Source organism: Megascapheus bottae, chromosome 11 (genome assembly GCF_031878675.1).
Source record: "Megascapheus bottae isolate mThoBot1 chromosome 11, mThoBot2.hap1, whole genome shotgun sequence".
NCBI classification, from domain to species: domain Eukaryota; kingdom Metazoa; phylum Chordata; class Mammalia; order Rodentia; family Geomyidae; genus Megascapheus; species Megascapheus bottae.
The window spans coordinates 26,557,757-26,579,062 of NC_143519.1; the positions used below are offsets into that span (position 1 = coordinate 26,557,757).

General features: G+C 34.4%; 1 long non-coding RNA gene across 2 annotated transcripts in view; it reads right to left on the bottom strand.

Moving 5' to 3' along the window:
- Positions 1-21,306, bottom strand: part of LOC150056848 (uncharacterized) — a 101,560-nt gene that overhangs the window by 55,680 nt on the left and 24,574 nt on the right. For both annotated transcript variants that reach the window (XR_016536997.1, XR_016536998.1), the window contains exon 3: positions 2,943-3,150. This is a non-coding gene — a long non-coding RNA (uncharacterized LOC150056848). The remainder of the gene's footprint in view (positions 1-2,942; positions 3,151-21,306) is intronic.

Sequence of the window (21,306 nt, forward strand, 5' to 3'; positions counted from 1 at the left end):
TATCCATATTCATCTAACTTTAAAATGCATGTGAGCAAATTAAAGGACATATGATAGTGAATAATTCTTGCTTTTACCTCCATAGAACTCCATGCCCTGGAAATATAACCAAGAGTTACAACCAGTAATACAATATTGAAGTTAAAAGTTTCCCAAAGTAAAGAGACAAAGGTGACATCTACTTCAGCTTTTCTCTTTCCTTGAATTTTTGATTTATATGACTCAAAAGGTTAATCTTGGTAAAGTACAGAAAAAAAATAGTTATCCAAGTGACATTTTTAGACATTCTACAGGTTTGATATATTAAAGGTACATTTAGGAGTCCAAGAAATGTTGGAAAATACCACACATAGACAGTTTTAACTTACTGACTTTTTGGCAAAATTACAAAATGATCATCTTGGAAAGTCCTCATTACAGTCAGAATTTGACTGGAAGGGACTTTTAAAAAACAGTAATTTGGGTCTGGCTTATTTCACTTAATATAATTTTTCTATATCTTTTCCTTATGAATGAGGCAATGCCATTTTTTTTCTGCTAGAAGCATAGAATTCCATTGTGTATGTACATTTTCTCGATCCATTCATCAGCTGAGGGTTGATTCGATATGGTTACCTATAGTAAATAATGCTGCAAGAAATGTAATTATTCTGATAGCTTGGTGTGGCTTTGTTTGTGGTCATTTGGGTGAATGCCCAGGAGTAGGACTGCTGGATCATAGGGGAGCTCTGTTTAGTCTTCTGAGGAACCTCCATACTGCTTTCCAAAGTGATTAAACAAATTTACATGGTTTCCCTCGTCTGTAAAATCTAGATTATGGCTAGTATATCTTAGCAGAGGATCACAATGGCTCAATAGCAAAGTGGATATGACCACATAAAATGATGCTTATCAAAATGAACTCCAAAAAATGGAAGCAAGAGTTTTTTTGTTTGTTTTTGTATTTTGTTTTTTGTTGTTATTTGTGGGGCTTGGACTCTGGACCTGGGCATTGTCCCTGAGCTCTTCAGCTCAAGACTACAGCCCTACCCGTTAAGCCACAGAGTCATTTCCAGTTTCCTAGTGGTTAATTGAAGATGAGAGTCTTAGGACTTAAGGACTTAAGTTCTAGGGCTTGCTTTGAACCAGAGTCCTCAGATCTCAGTCTCCTGAGTAGATAGGATTACAGGGGTAAGCCACTGTGCCTGGAAGGTTTTTGTTATTTTTTTTTTTGTACTGTTTGCCTTTACTTCTTTTTTCTTTGTTTTTCTCCTTTTTGTTTATCCCCTGTTGTCTCTGTTGTTAATTTCTGTGCCCTTTGTCTTGCATATAAGTTTATTTTATTTGGGGAAGGGCAAGGTAATCCCAGAATCTGTGCAACAAAGGGTGAGCCAATGCTACAGTGATATACACTAGACACTGTAGGAAATGAACTTTACAATTTGGGGGGGAAGGGGAGGAGGCAAGTGGAAGAAAAATGGGAAATGTACTTATTACATTCCTTATGTAACTGTAACTCCTCTTTACATCACTTTTACAATAATTCTTTTAAATTACAAAAGACAGCTAATCATTAAAAACAAAAGATGGTCATTTCTATACTTTTTTTTTTCAACTCCAAGTCATTGAGCACCTTATGGCATAACTGGTAACCATTTCTCAAATTGTAAGTGAGTATACATGTTTGGCAAAGATCCAGTGAGGTGAGGCTAAAGTTGATTAAGACATTGTCTTTGAGGAAGCTGAAGTCTTATGAGGCAGACATATTTAAACATGTAAATAGTGCAAGGCAGAGTAAAGTAATTGCCATTTAGAGGTTCAAAGTGCTTTGAGAGCCCATAGGAAGAAGTAATTAATTCTGACTGGTATATTGAGAAAAAGCTCCATGGAAAAGAGCTTTTGAAAAGGCCTTGAATGATACAGTAATGTGGTGATTAGAAAGAGGAGACAACTCCATGCATAGGCAAGAGTATCATCACTGAAGGTTGAGGTCTATTGAAGACATGTAAGAACTGCATAGGAAAGTCATAGGTCATACTTCTCAGTCGGAAATGTCTACTGCATTAGAACAATAATGTCAAAACTAATCTTCACATTTTTTCTAATATATTTTTATCTAAGGCCTTGGGAGAATTAATTTAGAATATTTAATTGTAAAATCTTGTGTAGATTTTCCCTACATGTATGCTTTAGATTTAAAGGATGTTCACTGGTATGTTCATTTTTAATCAGTTATCAAAGGCCATACATGGCTTTGCTCCTTATATAAACATTTTCTCATTTATTTGATTGCATGAACTACGTGTGTTCAAAGCAGGCTTTGTTTTCCTATGAAATACAAGATTCATTTCACCCAATTGCAGGCGTTGAAACAACGTGGTAGGGAAGCCATCAAATCAACCTCAACATCAATGTATGCTGTATATTTAAGAGAGACAAAGTTAAAATTGAGATCCTTTTTCAGAACCTTATAATGTGGCTCTAAACCTCAAAGTCCAACTTTTGCTATCTTTTAGCTATCAAATAGTGGGAAAAGGTTAAAAATACCATTTTTTTGTAATCTTTAAAATCATATAAAGAATGTTTATCCCCAAAACATTTTAGATATGAGATATTACATATCATATGAATGTCTAAGAAACAAAAACCTAATGTGTCATTTATTTACTTTATTAATAGGTAGCTACTTTAAATGGAAACTATTGTACTAAGATATAGTTTGTATCTGAATAATATATTTGTCCCAGGGAATAAAGAATCTCATTATTTTAAGTGTTTTTTCTTATAGCTACTACTAAAGCTACTTCTACCTACATTTTATTGGTCATTATTTTTAAAGAGGAATCATAAAGTAAATTCATTTGTTTTTATTTTTCTGGTTTTACCTACAAATTTTCAATGCATATTCCTTATACCATAATAAAGAAGTTCAATGCAATTACTAAGAATCATGAAAATTTTACCTATTATCCTTTATGGCTATACAAATCCATAGCCCATCTCTGGTACCAGGTTGTAGCATAAATGGCTTGTCTGCTGGCAGTATGATAAAGTCCCATGGTTGGCATGCTGAGGTCAAAGTGAGAAAGGCAGTTTCCTGAGCCAGGCAGAAAAGCAGATAAATGACAATTCTTCCTCATCAGATCCAGAGTTCCAGGATAAAAACAAGGCCTGTAGAAGACAAAACAAGGCCTGTAGAAGACAATCGTCAAGGACAGAGCCTGTAGATAGATATTTTTCTAATAATGGATCCAATAGAATCTCTCTCTCTCTCTCTCTCTCTCTTTCTCTCTCTCTCTCTCTCTCTCTCTTTCTCTCTCTCTCTCTCTCTCTCTCTCTCTCTCTCTCTCTCTCTCTCTCTCTCTCTCTCTCTCTCTCTCTCTCCTGTCTCTGTCTCTCTCTCTCTGTCTCTCTGTCTCTGTCTCTGTCTCTGTCTCTCTCTCTCTCTGTCTCTCTCTCTCTGTCTCTGGTTCTATATCCATATATATGTAACCATGATCTTGATGGATTCCTATGATTGCCTAGGGAAGAAAAAAATTGTAAAGGAAACTATGCTTTATAGAAAGTGAAAAGGCAATTTAAAAATCTAATGCTATATGATATTTTAGTTTCTGATTAATTTTATTATCTGAATATGCCTATGAATCATCTCACCTATCTCTATGGCTTTCTCAGAGATGGTTCTACCATCTTTCTAAGTCAAACACAGATTATTCAGTGTTATTGATCTTCATTAAAGTACTCAACTTGTGTTTTTGGAGCAGACATGAAAAAGTTACTCATTGGTTTTTACTAGTAATAGAAACAAAGTCCATGAGAAAAATTTACATTTACATCTATCATAGAATCATTATGCAACAGATCATTCAGAAACTGAAGTCACTGGGGCTTAGATTCTCTCCTGAATTTTTATAGTGTTAAGTTCAAACTATAAAATAATAAAATTGAACCAAATTTGTTCATTAATTCAATCTCAATGTGTGTTCAAGTTTATTAAAGCGTAATGAGTAGAGAGACAGAAAAATAAGTCCTCAAAAAGCTGGGCATAGTGGCTCACACCTTTAATCCTAGCTACTCAGGAGGCTGAGATCTGAGGATCGAGGTTCAAAGCCAGCTAGAGCACAAAAGAACCTGAGACTCTTATCTCCAATTAACCTCTAGAAAACGGGAAGTGGGGCTTGGCTCAAGGTTCAAGGCTTGTGAGGTAGTCTTGATCTGAAGAGCTCAGGGACAGCGTCCAGGCCAAGTTCAAACCCCGAGACTCACCAAAAAAATAAATAAATAAATAAGTCCTTAAGGAGTTTAATACTTTCAATGTAGACATATTTTCCAGAAATTTAATGTTGTATGTGTGTGTGTATGTGTGTGTGTGTGTGTGTAGGTGTGTGCATGTGTGTTTCTTATAACTACAGGATATTTTATCCTTATCTTTAAATTTAATTTAGTTAAATTTTAGTTTTTAATTAAATACAGGATTCTTCAGATGGATATTTTGACATTCATAAAACTTCAAAATAAAATTTTATTCTTTTCTTATGTGATGTCTGTGGTTTATTATTTATATTATCTCAATAATATTCTTACTGAGAATTTGTACTTATTGATTCTCTAGGACACAACCTCAAACTCTAACATAAGAAACATATGTATTCAATTCAAATAACATATGTGTGTTCAGGGCCAGGAGTTTGGCCTAGTGGTAGAGTGCTTGCCTAGCATGCACGAGCACTCGGGTTCGATTCCTCAATACCATATACATAGAAAAAAGCCAAAAATGGTGCTGAGGCTCAAGTGGTAGAGCTCTAGCCTTGAGAAAGTCCAAGGACAGTGCTCAGGCTCTGAACTTAAGCCCAGAACTGGCAAAAAAAAAATATGTGTGGTAAATTCAGCATAAAATGACCTTCTCCAGAAAAATTACAGAGTATTATCATAGAAAATATCTAAAGAAACAGTTCAGAGCCATTACCTGTGCCTGGCATCCTAGAAAAATGGGGAAATTTTTAGACAGATCACAGTCAAGGTACATATCCAGACATGAAGTAAGACTCTCCCTCAAAGACAGCCAATACATATAAACACAAAGAATGTTTGGAGGTATGGATTGTCAAAAAATTAAAAAATGAAAGGAAATTAGTTGATTTCCTTTAACTTGCAATTTATTTTTCTTCTAAAATTCTGCAGTTCACACCACCAATGTTGCTTGGTAGTTTTCAATTTGCACATTACTGTGATTTTGAAAATAAGATCCAAAGTCTCCTATGGCAACAATATATTATTTCAGACAACTTTGTTTTGGTTTACTTTTTATTTTTTTAATCTTTCCCGTATAGTTTTTGTGTTATTAGTAGTTCTTTTTTGTCCCTCCAATGTGTTTTTCTGCCCGGTTTCCTCTTACAGGAAAAGCATTAGTTCAATGGGGGTAATATATACTATTACGTTATGTGGTAAAATTAATTTTATTACATTTCCTCTAGAAATCACAATTTCTCAATAAAATTATAAATACTTTTCCTATAACTGTACATAATATTTGGGTATCATAATATAACAGAGAATCTAAATTTGTATCTTTCATAAACAATGTAGTTGGAGGAATAAAATTTACCATAAATAAAAATATTTGAAATTGCTAAATCTCCTGGCTTATTTAAAAATGGCCATTTTATATTATGCACTGCAATACGATTATTCATAGTTATTCAGAAATGTCATTGTTTCAACTTCCAATTCCTTATTTGCTTTCTTAATTATATATTATGAAATTAAAACTATTACTACAATTCTTACCTAAGAAATTATATCTGCATATACTTTAGAAATAATAATCTTGAGAATACACTGGTATGTTTTACTGCTACTCAGTGTCACAGCATAGCCAGAAAAGGTGGCTCAGCATCTCCTGCTTTTTCTCTGCAGATGGACTATTTATCCTGAGAAATTATTGAAGTGACTAAAATTATCTATAAATAAACATTGCATAAATTTTCAATATAATAATGAATGTTCATCCAGTGGGTGTTTGCCTTACTTTATTTCTTTTGAGAATTATATTGAGATTTGAACTGCATTTAAAGCTCAGTTGCTGAAATGCAGCGTTTCCACCATTTCTTTCTGTTGAATCCTAGAACTCTGATTTCTGTAGGTACGTTTGCTTGCTGCTAAGGTCAAAGGGTAGACACAGCTATGTAATGGTTATTATAGTTTCTGTAGACTTCTTATTTAATTGCCCTGTTATAAAAGTAAACACACACACACACACACACACACACACACACACACACACACGGACATTTTATGTTCCAAAAGTGGATATTGGAGGAGCTTGCTTTTTTCCCCCCTGAAGTGACATGGTTCTTTCAAAAGTACAAGAGATCTGTATCTCACAGTGTTTATCTTTTTTGCTTGAGCTACTTGCAGTTCCAGAGTTAATTTTACCTGCACATGAAATATGCTTAGTATAACATTTTCCTTTTTCTTTCTTCCTTCGTTTTGTCCATTTCCTTTAACTCAGTATATATTTAATTAGTTTCAATAAAAAAATAAATACCAAAAAATAGACCTAGTAAAACTAACAGGCAAAATCATCTATTTAGAGATAAAATGAGTAATCACCGCTATTACCATTGGGAGCCTCATAGGACTGGCTGAGTTAGGGACAGAAGTTGCATCTCTGGTAACTCAACACACCTCCTATGAGTCCCTAAGAGCGGCAATTGACAAGGATATTCAAGGTTTGGAAAAATCAATCTCTTTCCTACAGAAATCCCATGAGTCATTAGCCAAGATGGTGTTACAGAACCGAAGGGGGTTAGACTTAGTTTTCCTTCAACAAGGAGGGCTAGGTGCAGCCCTAGGAGAAGAGTGCTGTTTCTATGCAAATCACTCACTCTGGGGTAGTCAGAGAATCCTTGGTCAAAATCTGAGAAAGCTTGGCAAAGAGGATTAATGTCAGCATCCTTGAACATATCCAAATGTGCGTTGTCTGACATCCCCTGTGTGGAGCTCTCACCATTCAAACATAACAGATTTGGTAAAATATTATTAGGTTGAGTCCTGCTTGCCTTCATTCAGTCATCTTTGTATGGATCCAGTGGTTGTGGGTATGGTTTGTTTTGTTGTTTGGGTTTGTTTTTTTTTTTCTTCTTGCTCCTACGCCTTCATTTTCAAATGGTTTATAGCTGATAGAGTGAGTTATTAGAACTGTGCCACTAATGGAAGGAAATCCTAAGAAAGTGCATTTCTTTACAGAGCTGTGTCATACCATCCTTTGGACCTTCTGCTGGAAAAATAGAATCAAGTCTCAATAATGCCTTTTTAATTGTATCCTCTAGTATTATAGACGTAGGACAGTGCTGTATCATCCCTCTGTGAATATAAAATACCTTGTACCTGCTTTATGATACGTAGTAGTGACTGTGCTTTGTCAGAGCTGTTTTTAATGATGTTACTCAAGAATATTTTCTTTCCAGATGATGATTGAGAAGCTAATAAAAAAAAATGGTGCCAGGTACCACAACAGTAACAGAACTTCGCATTTTTCTGGGGTTTTGTTTTTTATCTTTTTCTTTTTATTAATGGAGTGTGCTGGATGTCTAATTTTGTTCAGATGACTGCAGAACCTGGAAAAGCTGTTGCTGCTATCGATGCATAACATACTGCTATTATTGATCTTTTTATATAAATATAAATATATATATACATATATAATTTGAATTTTTGGAAACTTTAGCTGTGCTGTCAATTTTGGAAAAAAGTATCCCAGTTTACTGTGTTGAGTTGGCATTGTACAGAAATTAATAGCCATATTGGTCTAGAAATGTTAAACTTTTTTTTCATTTGTACAGGGGTAAACACACTGTATTAAATATGTAAGGTCTTATTTACGTGGGTTTGATTTCAGAAACTAATAAAGTATTCTCTAAATAATAAAAGAAAAAGAGATAAAATGAGGGAAGTAAGCTTTACAATAGAAATAGCTGTTTATTTGGTAGGAAAAAAATAAATGTTGGAAATGAAAAATTCTAAAATCTTTTCAATGTAAAGTCTCATAATATCTCATTATTTTGGAATCCAGTGAGAATTTGCACGTTTGCTACTATCCAAACCAGTGAAGACTCAAAATCAACGACACCACCAACAAAACACAACAGTTAGAAATTTCACTTTTCAAGTGTGTTATCAAAAGGTGCATTTGTTGGAGTTCAGCAAATAATCCATCACTACAGGGGATTGACAGATTCTACCATCTATTAACCCTGATAGCATCATGTCTTTCAGGGATCAGTGCTGACCGTCACTTCAGTTTCTGTAAAGCGTTCAAATGCCAAGACAGGTAATGCCCATTTTCACTGATAACCAACCACTGCAAGCAGCCCAGCCTGTGTCAGCACGGCGGCTCCAGAGCCATCCATCAGCACTGTACCTTCTGTCATGTGCATTTAAGTGCAGCATCAGATGGCATCACAAAAGTCTTTGTTACCAAACATTGTCATTGCCCCCATCAGAAAGGGATTAAGGCAAGGGCAAGGCTCAAAGTTTTTTGCTATTTCTTTTCATGATCTATTTGAATAGTTAGAGGTGCGTGCGTGCGTGCATGTGTGCGTGTGTGCGTGTGTGTGTGTGTGTGTGTGTGTGTGTGTTTGAAATCACTGACTCTGATGTGGAATGCAGAAAATATTTAGAATATGTAATCTACTATACTACTTCCTGAGAGTTTATAAAGTCTTTTGATTTGGAAGAGAGTCTGGATTAGTTAATACCAATTTCTGTGTTCCTTGTTTTAAATTCCAAAGTGGAACAATGTGCCTTCACCAACACAATATTCATACCATATGCTTCCTAATGTTTTTATTCTCCAGGGTACAGTTGAGCAATCTGAACATCAGATAATGTGTTCTATCCTCCCCAGAACCTAGGTCATATTCAGAGAATAAATTAAGCTTAAAGAAGTTCATTGACTCTTTGAGGCCACTGGAGTACCATTTAAGGAATCACATGTTGAGGACAAGGGGGTGTTTCTGTCTTTCCAATATCTGAAATCGGGATTTATTTCAAACCTTGGCAAAGAAGTGGGCTAGCTAATTGTCTGCAGTGTAGGCTTTGGATAAAACAATCAGGCGTGCTTTTGAAGAATACAGACGCATACAGTGTGGATTAAGATATGGTAGAAGGTGGTGCAATTACTGAGCATTTATGAGTTAATAACAAAATGCATTTGTATAGTATGGTGTAGCATTGATTTTGATGGTAGGAAAAGCTTGTTTTTCTTCTTTTTTTGGAAGAGATAAAGTTTTAGCAAAAGGTTTATTACTCAGATGGGCCCTAGCAAGTTCAAGATGAAGTAAATGTAAGTGAAAACACATTTGATGGTTGAAGTCTATTTGAAAGGGAATATCTTTTATGAGAGAGAAAACTGCAAAGACACAAAGAATGCCTTGAACATATATCTAATAAAAATATCTTCTCTTCAAAGGACTCAGAGCATTTTAATAAGTTAACTTGCCCTTGTAACTTCTCTTTCAAAATTTTAAAACCATAAAGCAAACAGAAAGTACACCGTCTTTGTTACTAATGTCTAATGAGACAGGAAGACGCTTTAGATGGAAGGATTATCTTGGAAAGATTTACTGCTGTGAAATTTCTCTAATTCTTCTATTAATGTATAAGAAAATAAATAAATGGATTCCTTCCTACCCTACCTAAGCACAGAGCTTGAGACATTTTTACCCTCTATACTTCTAGCATGAGTTTTGAAGATCTGTTTAGTTCCTGTGGAGACTACTGGGTCATTGAATAAGCCTGGTTATGGAGAATTAGGAAATAATTTATAATTTTAGTTTCCCTTAAAATTGATCATTAGGATAGCATCTTAATTTTATGAGAGGATGTAAAGGATCATTGAATGTAGAAATACTTTTACTGTTTGTTTTGTGTGGAGATATGAGCTGGAAAGCCAATACAGCATCTTATAAGAACGGCAAAATAACATGGTCAAAATAACACAGCCCAAGTTGAATGTGTTCCTGCAACAGGAATGATGTCAGCAAGATGATGGCATAGAGAAGAAAAGTTAAAGTAAAGAAAATTATACTGGTAGGTTAAAATTGGTATTGACTTAGCATTCAAAATTTACTGTTGTAGGTAATGGTTTTCTATGTATTAAGAATGCACACACTAATCTCTGAAGATTTAAATGCATTCATATAAATAGGATATAATTTAATAAGTTGATCAGAAATCCATTAAGCACAAATCACAGTGTTTACCCAGAAAGCTGATTTTAAGAGCCAACAGGCCAAAAAAGATGTTGGAGAATCTATTAGTAGAAACAGATCCTACCCTGTTAAAGCACCAATATTTTTTGGTAATATTTTTCTAACTGGTCTTTCTCTTTTTACTGTTGTGTTCTTAGGATAGCACCTAAAGTGATACTATTAAAATATAAAACCAATGTCATACCATATCTCTAAAATGTTTCAGTGACTCATTAATCTATTCAGAGTAAAAGCCAAATTCCTACCAGACCTCAGGGAACAGCCTTCCTCATTCTTATTACCTCTCTGATGATTATTTACCATTCTCCCCTTGCTCAGCTATCTCTAGTCTTCTGCTTCTCATCAAACATATTGACATGTTTCCCTGCATGGGATCTTTGCTGTGGCTTCACTTTGATTCTTAGCAATATTCCCCCAAGAATTGAAGCCCACCTCTTTCCCTTGTTAGCCTGAATTGCAACTGCTTGATGGAGCCAACCAACCTTCACCAAACTATTTACATTTGCAATCCACTCCTCCCACCCACCCTTAACTGTGTAAAGACAAGCTTGTTGTTTGTGATTCACAGATTCTGTTTGGTGGAAACCTTTCATCAAGCAAGAAGTCTATTTTGCTTGGAAGCTACTTGCTCCACAGCGTGTACTGAGCTCATGACTCTTTTTTAAGTTTTTGTTAATTCTCCAAAATATATCAAACTTTACAGTGCTATATCCAGTGCTGTAATCTGAACTTTTATGCTACTATTTATATGCTCTGGTTGCTCCACTGACAGTCTATTGCTCACTCTCTCGTCCTGTGTTCCTGCTTGCTTACACCTAAAGATATAATACTCTTTCGATTAGGAGAGATAACTAACTTTGAAAGTGTTCTTATGAAAGGAAGGATCATATATCTCTTTTCAATAGAAAAAATCTAGAAAATTATTATGCAGTGAGGAAGACATGTTGAAAGCTTACATAGGCCACAGGCAAAGCTTTCTACACCAAAAACCTGTCCAAGTGACAGTATGAACAAAAAGTTTTTGAAGGAAATTAAAAGTGCTACTTCAGTGAACACACACATGATAAGAAAGTATACTAGCCTTACGGCTTGTGGATACGGACTGTGTTTTAGAACATTCCTTAAGCTGAAACTTAATCCAGAGTAAGACCCCAACTCTTTTCAATTCAACAAAGCTCAGAGAGGTGAGAAAGCTTCATTGAAAATGTTTAAAACCAGCAAAGGTTGATCCATGAGGTTGGAGGAAAGAAGTGATGCTATTACATCAAAGCCAAGGGGAAGAGATATGCTGGAATAGAAGCTGCAGCAAGCTATCCATAAAAGAAATCTAGCTAAGATAATTGATGAAGGTGCCTGCACTAAATAACAGATTTTCAATGTAGATGAAGCAGCTTTTTATTGGAAGTAGATGCTATCTATGACTTTCATAGCTAGAAAGAAGTCAGTGCTTGGCTTCAAAGCATCAAAGAACAGGCTGACTCTCTCTTATTAAGGGCTAACATAGCTAGTGACTTTCATTTGAAGCCAATGTTCATTTAGTATTCTGAAAATCCTCAGGACCTTATGACCCACACTAAAGCTATTCTGCTTTTGTCTATAAATGGAACAACAAAGTCTAGAGGACAGCACATCTATTTACAACATGTTTTACTGAACATTTATAAGCTTGCTGTTGAGACCTACTTCTTAGAATAAAAGATTTCATTCAAAATATTACTGCTCATTGACAATTCACATGGTCACCCAAAGATGTGTGATTGAGATGAGCAGTAAGAACGATGGTACTTTCATGCCTGCAAGTACAATATCCATTCTGGAGCCCACAAATTCAGGAGTCATTTTGATTCTGAATTCTGTTTACTCATTAAAAAAAATGTGTTTTGTAGCTTAGTGTTAGTGGCTCGTGCCTGCAATTCTAGCTTCTCAGAGGTCTGAATGCTGAAGGATAGTACTCCAGTCCAGGAATCAAAGTGCATGAGACTCTATTTCCAACAAACCAGTAAACAAGGGAACTGGAAACATGTCTTAAGTGATAGAGCACAATCTATGATCAGGCAAGCCAAGAGCATGAGTTCAAGCCCTGGTACCTGCTCCTCCCCACACCCCGCAATTTAATACATCTGGCAAAGATATAGCTGTCTATGATAGTGATTTCTCTGATCAATATAAATGAGTAAGCTGAAAAACATTCTAAAACTTTACCATATATATGTTATTAGCAACATTCATGTTGGACATAATGGTACACACTTATAATCCCAGTATTTAGAAAGAATTATGCCCAGCCTAATGATATCCTGTATTAATATTGTAAGTCTATGAGGCCAAAGGTGTTCCTAGTGTTGAGTTCTTTGCATGCATGAAGCCCTGGGTTCGCTTCCTTGATACCACATGCACAGAAAAGGCCAGAAGTGGTGCTGTGGCTCAAAGGTAGATCACTAGTTTTGAGAAAACTCAAGGACAATGGCCATGTCCTGAGTTAAAGCCCTAGGACTGGCCAAAAATGTATATGTACATATATATATGCATACAAATACAATGTACAAACATATGTACATGTATACCCACATATATGGATATACAACCATATCTCAAATGGAAGGGATATATGTCTGTATGATATGTGTATGAGATATCTATTATCTATCTATCTATCTATCTATCTATCTATCTATCTATAGACACAGAAATGGATGAAACTGATTCCAATCTGACTCTCATGGGTGACTTTAATGGGTTCAAGAATTCAATCTAGAAACAAATGAAAATAGCAATTACTTCAATCCTGTGATACAAGTTTAACCAATGAAGAGTTACCTTTTAGAAGATTAACAAGTGAAGTGACTTCTTTTTTAAATTATTTTTGTTGGTCAATAATGGGGCTGTAAGAATAGCAATTTAAAATATTACACAAACATATTTGAGAAAGTACAGTGAAGTCTCCTATCACATAGCAAATAGTCATAATATTCTACAAAAACCTCTTGTGAAGGAAGAGTCAGTGGTGACAAATGTCATTCTTACTTTATTTTAAGGAATTTACTTAACCACTCAATTTTTAGCAATTATCACCCTAACCAGTTAATCATGATCAATACTGCAGAAAGAGATCCTTTACCAGAAAAAAAAACTATGTCATGTTGAAGGCAATATCATAAGCATGCAGCAATATAATTTTTTAATATTAGCATTTTGGCGGTAAAGCATTCTAAAATAAGGAGTGTCTACTTTAATTAAGTATATACATTATAATGCTATTTCACATTTAGTATAGTGAAATACTAACTTCCACATGTAATGGAAAACAAAGAAAAATTGTGAAATGCACTTTGTTGAAATATTACTGCAGGATTCTTGAACAAAACTTATTGCGTCTCAGAGCTCTTACTGTAGATGTGATTTTTTTTCCCCACTAGGCTGCTTATTTCCATGTCCGGTACTAGAATGCTGACATACTGTACAATTTCTCTCTTTTGAGAATTCTGACATATCATACAATTTATTTACTTATGTTTACTTTATCCTCCCCTCTGCTACCTCAACTGTTCAAATCTGAACCCCAGAGGGCTAACTGTGAATGCTAGCATATTTCAATTATCTTGAAGAATTCCAGACTCTTAGTGAGCTAAGTAATGTGAAAGAAAAAAGTGCTGCAAGAAAGAAGGCAAGAATTATACTCTTGTTGATTTTGTAATCCTTCACTTAGCTCAGTCTGGCATATCATAGTCATTCAAAATATGATTGCTGAACTGAACTAAATCTCTAAGGCTTTTATTATTATTATTTTCTTTACAAGCAGGGGTAAATTACAAGAAAAAATTAAATAGTATTCCAGGGATAAATGGCATTTGAAATATTTTCCATAGACTATAGGAAGTCTTCGTGGCCTGTAGCTATTTAAAAAATTCTTAGCTAAGATACTGTGTTTGTTTTTTCCCCCTCTGAGGAAACTAATAATCAAACTGATAACTAAATTAGAGAGCAATAATGTAATGCAAAATTTCAGAGGAATGTGGGTTTGATTTGATCATTATTTTCCTTCCATTGAAATGCACATCTCATAGTTTCAGCTGTGATTTTATTTGTCATTTTAAAAATCAGATTTTCATAAATGACTTATTTTCTACTCATTTTATTAATAGCAATATTTATGTAAAAATACTTTTCCACTTTATATTAACAATTAGACTAGACTCCTAATACTACAGAAAATATGCTCTTGGCTTCTCTAAAACTGAGAAGATGAATTGTAGCTTATTTGCATTTTATGATATAGAAATTATCAGTTGGTAATAATAAAATACATTGCAAGCGTTCTGGATTGCATTTTGAGTGCTTTATGACAGTGCACTGTGTATAACTAGTTGTTATTCTTTTGGGTTTTTTGTCAGAAAGAAAAACTGAACACTGTATTATTTTGGTAAAATAAAGTAAGAAGTATGTAATAATAAATTGGACTGCAAACAAATACTTCAGAAGTGCTAGAAATTGAAAAGAAAGATTGAAATAGGAAAAGTTATAGAAGGTGCCTTTAAATAGACTTTTTTATAAATCATATTAAATAGTAATTTTAGGTCTGCTTTTCTAGTTTGTGTTTGAATTCTCATTGCTGTACTCTTTTAGAAAGAAAGCAAAACACATTTTTATGAATACATCAATAAGCTGTCCAACTTTCTATGGTTTATATGTGGAAAACTTCACTGTCTCTGGCTGTTTTGAGACACTTTTCTGAGTTTTTCTATTAATTTCACTGGATTTGTTTTGAAAAAAAATCTCATTCTACTAGGTATTATTTTTGACCCTTTTAGGTAAGGAGTCATTCTCACAAATATTGTTGGAAATCAAGCAGCATTGTTAACTATCTTGCAAGATGCAAGAGGGTTTGAATGTCTAAAAGAATTGTGAACCTGCAGCTCTCTATATAAGGAAATAAATGTAAAACCCAGAACAAGTATAAACTATTAAGTGAAATAAATTATATAACAAAAAGTAATGTATTTCCTCTGTTCTGATTCTAATATTTGGAAATTTGCTTCAACAACTTATTTCAGATTTCCAGTTAGATAAGAAAGCAAGCACTATGCATCTGTTATGTGTTTTATGTTACCTATCACCCACTTAATACTTAACATTTTACTCTTCCAAAAAGAATGTTTATTGGTATGTGATACTACTAGATTATTATATTAAATATATATTCATTAATACTTAACCAGTGTCATGTAACCAATGTCATGTGAATTAAAATTTAAAAATAATTACTTTTGTCAGGATTGTAATATTGTTATATTTAGCCCATCGCTCTCTTTTACCAATAAAAACTAGAATCAATCTTTGTCAACAACAGAAACAACCTAATTTCTCTGGGTTGTAGTTCAGTTTTAAAGGAAGTTAGTTTTTTTTATTTGTGTTTAATTTATTGGTGTGATTTTTTTTACTATAAAATCTATTTTTCTTAACTTCCAAGTGCTTTACTTGGATTATTCTTCTCGTTGTACTGATCTTTAAAATTTTTGCTTATAAAGATTTGTTCTAAAAATTGAGAGAGTGTAGCGATTCTCTGGTGGGGTTCATAGATGCCTTAGCTTGATATATGAATTATGCTGTAACTCTAAAAAAAACCATTACATTTACAATTCTGAAATAGTTACCAAGTCTATGATTTATTCCCAAGTATAATGCTAGTTTAAAGTCTTGCTTTCATGATCTTCGGATGCTGATGGTTTGATGTGATAATCTTGTGATTCATGAGGATGGCTCATTCATTATTTTTGAGTGGGACGAAGATCGTCTTCGAACTTATTTATAACTCCCCTAATTGTTTGAAGCTAGAGATGCAGATATAAAATTCTACAACTTACTTTGCCCTGTTCTTGCTCGTGTTGTATCACAAGGACAAAGATTCATTAAAGAGACCTTTAAAATGTGTTAATCTAGGTACTTTAATGAAATTTGTTTGCAGGCCAACCTGTCCCACTTATTTATGCTTAGTAGTATTCATACATAATGGTAATGTGTCTGCTCATCTCTAACCCATTAAGGAAAGAAATATGAGAATAAGAGGCACAATGATTAATTTAGGGTAGACTGCTAAGAAGTTTTTTGCCTTTTAAAGCAAACTGTGCTCATCTTATTTAGCCTTTAAAAAAAACATTAAAAATTTGAATTAAAATATGCAGCAGACCAGGAGCATAGTAAAATTGAAAAGGTAAGTAATATTCATCATCATGAATAAAGTAGGTAAAAGAGATTTAAAACCATTTCTAGAATGTTAAAGGTTTCCAGTGTTCTATAAGCCAAGTTTTACAAAGCAAATTAGCCTTCTAAAGATATTTTCCTGTTGTTCAACTATCTTTATATTGTCAGCCCCTTTTTCTTTTTTTTTCTGAGAAGAAACCGTCCCATATTTCTTCTGGTGAATCACCCCACTGTGCTTTTGATCTCACATCATCCTTTGAATTATCGTCTTTCCTATTCTTTTTATCTTGGCTCACTCCTCTACTTGAACTATCTCCGCAAGTGCTTAATACATGTTAACACAACATTCCCTCTGTGAAATCAATCATTCCACAACAACTGTGAAGCAAACTAACCAAACCCAGTGGCATAAATCTATGCTTTTTAATTTGCTCCTAGTCTAAAATGGGGGCAAGGATTCCTCACGAAACCCTCACTTGTGTCTCTTCCCACATCAGTGGTGATGGTTTGACAGTGAGAGTTTGGAGTATTCTGGATTTTTTTTTTTTTTTTTTTTTACTAATCGTGTGGAAGTGCATGTAGGCTGGAAGAATATTTAACTGAACTTTTCTGCCAGAATACCTCTCTAAGTGATCATGGTTCCTCCATAATCTCACAATAGGGTTTCTGCTGAAAGCATCCTTACAGAGGAGAGAGTGATCCACACAGGAAACGAACAACTTGAATCGCCTGTTCACAGAAGTCACACTGTCACCACTTCTGCATTCTTCAAAGAGAGGAGATCATGATTTTATTGGGAAAGAAAACCGAATTACTTCTTGATAGAGCACTAGAAATATTCTAGAAAAAAGCCAATAGGACCGGCAATACTGCTATGACTTTTAGGGGAAAGTGAAATCTTGTCTAGTTTGCCTATATTACCTGGATGCAATGTGGACTTTCCCTCTCTTCATCTCCATCCCATAAAGCAAGGCTCCTCAGGGGACAGTTCTTTCAGTGCCAGACCTTTAAGTACAGTTCTCAACCTGACTGTCCCACAAACTTGACTGAAAATGCAACTCTTGCCTCAAAGGAAATAAGGTTGCTTACTGTGATCCAAACATACGTGACCAAGGCCCAGGAACATGGATTCAAATGCCACTGAAAAAGTGGTTATAAGAACTTCTATAGGTCACAGAAGTTAAGGAAGTCAAAACTCATTACCTACTACGTGGCTGGGCTGGTAGTCAGGCTGCAGTACAGAGGGGACTCTCCTGACTTCTACTAGGGAAATAATCTTCCACTAGAGAATTTTCTTCCACTGCTTCTGAAGTTTACTCCATCAGATAACATGTGCATCCATAATCTCACAAGATTCTTAGATACTCCTTAAGTAGTTAATGGAATAGAATCTGTGAGACATATCTTTATGAAAATTTTAGATATTTTTGTCTGGCTAAAAACTTTGTGGCACTGTTAAGTATCTTTCTGAATGATGAAACTAAACTTGGAAGTCGTGTAACTATGAGATATACTCTAACATTTTTAACTCTCCAAGGTTAGGAGATTTTATATTTTTTCTCCAAATTTTGCTTGAAACTAGAAGCCCTTTATCCATTTGTTTTTCTTTTCTTTTCTTTTTGTCATTTTACCATAGACAGCAAGAAGACATAGTCTGATAGAATTTGCTTAGTCAGAACAGCCGATATAGCATATATGGCTTCAGTTTTCTCTGTGACTTTAGGATTACTGTGTTGGTATCTTGAGATTTCTCTCAAGAATTTCCTTACCTCCAGGTTGCAATAATATACTTTTTGTTGTTGTTGTTGTTGTGTTGTTGTTGTTAACGTTGTTGTTGTGGGCTTGAACTCTGGGCCTGGAAGTTATCCCTGAGCTCTTCAGCTCAAGGCTATGGCCCTACCCCTGAGCCACAATGCCACTTCTGGTTTTCTGGTGGTTAATTGGAGATAAGAGTCTCAGGGACTTCAGTGCCTGGGCTGGCTTTGAACCGCCATGTTCAGATCTCAGCCTCCTGAGTAGCTAGGTTTATAGGTATGAGCCACTACACCCAGCTTTATGTATCATTTTTGTTTATACCCTTACAGAAAGCCTACTCAGACTTTTGTTTAATAAAATGCCTTTTGCCTTTTACTGAGTGAAGATTTATTCCAACTTTTACCTATTGCCTAATTATAAAGCTACTTCAGATTTTAGAGTCACATACAACTTCTGATACCAAATGCTTCTCTAATTATGATGGCTGCACAATACTGCTGCAAAATAAATTTTCTTTAAAAGTGTGTTTGTGTGTGTATGTGCGTGTGTGTGTGTTACTAATGAATTTCCAAGTGCAAGTTGAACAGGAGAAATAGTTCATCATTGTTCCCTGTAGTGTTTAAAACCTAGGAGCCATACCTATCTAATGCTGGCTCCTTTATATATTGATTAAAAAGTAGTTGTCAACTGAGATTTTGATGGCTTGAGTAATCTCCACAATATATCCAATGAATGAAATGGCAAACATGCCAAGAAAGGTGGCCAAACAGAAACCAATCCTACTTCATGATCCAGTTTTCAGAAAGAGTCATGAGTACCTGACACTGTATTCATCATGGAAGCAACAAATACCATTTCAGTTTATTGAGAAAAGAAATCAATCTACTTCATCTCAAGAAGTAGCTAGCACAGCTCTGGAAGAGGATGGAAGCAGATGTTGGATAGTTTAATCATAATCTTGCTTCTTCATTGAGTCTGCTGGTTATTTGATTTGAGCCTAGGCTCCCCTAATCATTGCTGATCAGTATAGCCTCTTGTATGCACATGCACATATATATTATATATAGGATTATGATTTGTAATCAGCAGAAAGAGAAAGATTGACAGGGAAACAGGCTCTATACAGTCATAGAGCTTGGTACTAAATATTAAATCCTTTATGCATTACTTTTTAAACTATTACCTTTCAAGTTTCTAACTTTATCTACCTTATGTCCTTTGTTTCTGATGAGCAGGACTATGTGAACCACACTTCCTTTTTACTATCTAGCTTTCTGTTAGACTGCTAACTGTAGATACTAGAAGGAACTGGAAGGAGAAAAGAGAAAGAAAAGGGATCATTCTTTTCTGTTCCTTGTCTATTTCTTTTATATTCCTCCCAGTGTGACTCCTTGTAGATAATAACAGGATGAATAATAACAGCAACAATTAATTCCAATTTCAGTAGTTGTGACATCACCAGAAGTAACTTTTCCACACCCTGAGAAATCAAATGATCACTTAGTTGATGTCCTTTCTTCACGGGATAGACTTGCAGCTTCATGGAATCTCTCCCAGTTCAGAGGCAGCCACATTGCCTGACTAAGCACATCTTCCTCAAAAGGCTGACTAAGGGCTTTGCGGGACCACTTCTACAACTTTAAAGCTTCAATAAGCAAACATACTTTCTTTATTCCTCTAGTCCTCAGGATAGACACTGTTTCTCATGATTACTATTTCTATGATAACTTACTATACAGCCCTTTAGTCTTTCCAGTTTTTTATTATGTGGCCCACAATGTTATACATTAGTTTTTCTTCTCTTGAAGTATTTGAAATACTTTCTGTAATCCAAAATTAACACTAATTGATGTGCTTGATATATTATATGCCCCCTATATAAAATATCATATAGTAATTAGTTTTCTCTTATGGTTAATCATTTTACTTCAAACTGCCTCTTGTTCCTTTTCTTAGGAGATAGGTAAGAATCAACTTACTAAAAACAGTGAAACGGACAAAGTATGTATTGTGTATATCATCAAAATGTACAAGTAATAAGATATTAGGACTAAGAATTAAATCAGACAGATATATTTTTCCTTGGTTTCATTAATTTTACATTGTTTTTATGAGGTACAGTGGCAGAAATGATGTATGAGGTCACTGTAGAATCAGTGTCTGGTTGCATTATTTTTTAAAGTACTTAGCACAGCACAATTTGGCATATAAACTACCTATTTTGTCAAAAATCACATGCATAAAATATACTTAAGTATTATTTAGTGTTTGCTAGCCTATGTTATTTTGAAGATGATACAAACAAAATCATATCTATAACATTATTATTTATAATTACAAAAATAGCCCCAAACATGATTTGTTCATTATATGTTTAACATAACAACTTTTTAGAAAGCCAGAAAAGAAATATTACTTGGTTTTCATCTACTTTATCATAAGAATCTGTGATGATAGTTAGAATAAAAGGAAATACTATATTGTTTTGCTGTCATTCCAATTATCCTCCAATTTCTCAGTTATAGTTTTATGTAACCTATTCTTTTTAGTGTTGGAAATGTTTTTTTTTTAATTTGTATTCTACTCTATAAAATTAACTCAGGATCTCAAAGAATCCCTTAATCTACTTTACTTCTTGCTTCATTGACTTTGGCCTGAGTCCAGGAAGAAAACTCACCCTAGAGCAGTAGGGCAATGGACCATTTGTATGTAGAATAGCCTATAACTCCAAAAATCTTAGACTTGAAAAGAAAATTGTGACTTTTTGGTATCTAGAAATATTGTCCATTTACCTCCATCTGTTTTATCAGAGGTAATTCAAGGTACCACTCCTCACTCCTTTTTTGCAAAAAAAAAAAGATATATTAACTCAACCTTCGAGGAAAGGATAATAATAATATTATTATTAATATTAATAATATTGAGAAATTATGGGTTATATAAATGGTTAAGTATCTGATTCTTAGCATTTACTCAAACAATAAATGCTTTTTAAACTGTTTCTTGTAGAATGAACTCTCAGTGTTGGCTGGAGCCTAACTTATCTCTGGAGTTCCTGAAGGAAATGTTCTGGCTGCATTTTTGTTTGCTTGAATGCAGA